Source organism: Eriocheir sinensis, unplaced genomic scaffold (assembly GCF_024679095.1).
Source record: "Eriocheir sinensis breed Jianghai 21 unplaced genomic scaffold, ASM2467909v1 Scaffold43, whole genome shotgun sequence".
Lineage (NCBI taxonomy): Eukaryota > Metazoa > Arthropoda > Malacostraca > Decapoda > Varunidae > Eriocheir > Eriocheir sinensis.
The window spans coordinates 1,160,935-1,163,459 of NW_026111754.1; positions in this window are offsets into that span (position 1 = coordinate 1,160,935).

Below are 2,525 nucleotides of genomic sequence, written 5' to 3' on the forward strand. Positions count from 1 at the left end.
CCTGTTTATTAACATTACAAATTTCAAAACTTTGGGAACGTACGTTTCGAAAGTTTGGGAACGTTCAGTCAACTGGAGTCAGCTACTTAAGCTCTCCGACATAGATGTAATGTCTAGCAAATTCACAACCCAGGTCATGAAATTTACTCTTGTAAACCACGGCGCAAAACTGATTGGAAATCGCAATGGATGAGAAATTGCTCACTGAAAAAAATCTATTGATGACAGAAAAGACTTCAGAAAATAATAATTATAAACTTACGCAGTCCTACCCTAACCTCAAAAGAGATTGCGAGAAAGGGATTAAGGAAAAAAAGCTCGATTATGAAATAAAAATCTTGAATGAAGCCAAGAATAACCTTCAAATGTTCTTTAGTTACCTATGAAATAAAACAATAATGGGGGAAAGTGATATGTGGCCGTTAATATAGAAAATTATTTTGGCGATGATAAAGATAATATTTCGATCTTTAACTAACCTTTAGCAAAGTATTAAAAAAAAGAAAATACTTTTCGAGTCCCTGCTCGAACAAGAGCATTACAGACTCCTGAAATACAGCAACTTGTCAATAACAAAATAGATGTGAGCGAGGTACGTCAGTGTTAAAAAAAAAAAAAAGGGAATCCATTTCAGAAGAACAGATCCCAATGAGAAACTCCTATAACCGTGCTGTTAAACAATCACTTGTCCAAGACGACGTACATTTTGCTTGATAAAAAATGTCCGATTTCCAAAAAGGTAGGGGTTAATGGATACCATATAAACAATACCTAAAAATTCACTGTACTCCCCCCCCGCCCCCCATACACAACCCAACCACCGAACCCTGCAAGGTGAGGCTGATCGTTCTGCCTATAAGCCCAACAAACCCAGGGTTAGCAGGAGAGTATATGCAGCCAATACCTTGCCACTTATCTCATGGTCACGTAGACTAGCCGACTGATCCCTCCGAGCCAGAAACGGCCTCCCATCTTGACCGGGTTAAGGGATCACAAAGGTGTGTTGCTAGCCGCAGCACGCAACTGGGACATCGCTGAACGTCCAGGCCTCGCAATGATTTTAATTTTACGTATTTTTGAGATCGACTGAGGCTCCACACCCTGTGAAATCTCGCGTCGGCGCTACACCAATACATGACTCGTTACGATTATTATTATTATTATTATTGTCATTATTATTATTATTATTATTATTATTATTATTATTATTATTATTATTATTATTATTATTATTATTATTATTATTATTATTATTATTATTATTATTATTATTATTATTATTATTATTATCATTATTATTATTATTATTATTATTATTATTATTATTATTATTATTATTATTATTATTATTATTATTATTATTATTATTATTATTATTATTATTATTATTATTATTATTATTATTATTATTATTATTATTATTATTATTATCATCATCATTGTTATTATTATCATTATTATAGGCCAACAATGTCTGCCTCCCTGGAGAGTTCGTGGAACTATATACTCAGTAAATAGAAAATGTCAAAACCTTGTTTTTCTAATTGTTGTTTAAACTGGAAAATTATGGTGTAGGAGGGCATGTCCTGGATGTGATCTCTGAGTTTTTAACTGACAAGAAACAACGCGTTATTGATGATGGTTCTTTTAGTAATTTTACCTCGGTGAATTCCGGAGTTCCTCAAGGCAGTGTCTTGGGGCCTTTGATGTTTATTTTATTTACTAGTGATATGTGGGGTGGCATATCCTCCAAAATGTTGGCATATGCTGATGACACATCACTTTATACTACCAACTCCTCCCCCCATCACAGAGTTTCAGCAGCCAGTGTTTTGGAAGAGGGTGTCTCCAGAATTATTGGTGTACTCAGTGGGGGATGAAGATGAATCCTTTGAAATCCCAGTCTCTTATTTTTAGCAGATCCAGGTATCTTTTTCCTAGCCACCCTGATATTGTTTTTAACAATTCTGTGATTAAGATTTGTGCTATTGGGGGTAACCTTAGACTCTAAACTAACATTTGAGTCTCACTTGCGGTCTGTTACTTCGTCAATCTCTCAAAAAATTGGTCTTCTTCGCAAGTGCAAAAATATATTTTCTGACGACAGCGTTATATAAATTCTTTTTATTCATTTATATTGCCAAATTTTGAGTAGTGCTTTCTTGTTTTCCTCTCTGTTGCAGACTCTCATATGAAGCTCTTGGCCCGGTCATTTAATCAGATCAAGTTTTTGCTACCTAATTTAGAATAATTATTAATCTTGAACATCACTGCATTGTTGGCTCTCTTACTCTGTTGTATAATATCTTAATCAATCATAACCATCCTTTACATTCTAAACTTCCTCCAGATTTTCTTCAGTCTAGTTTCACTAGGTTTCCTTCAAATATCAATGATTTGGCATTTTCAGCTGCACGTTATAGTACTTCCCAATTTTCTAGAAATTTTGTTCCATGTATATTGTATAACTAAATTGTGGAACCAGCTTCCAAACGATGTTGTTAAAGTTGAAAACCTGCATTTAT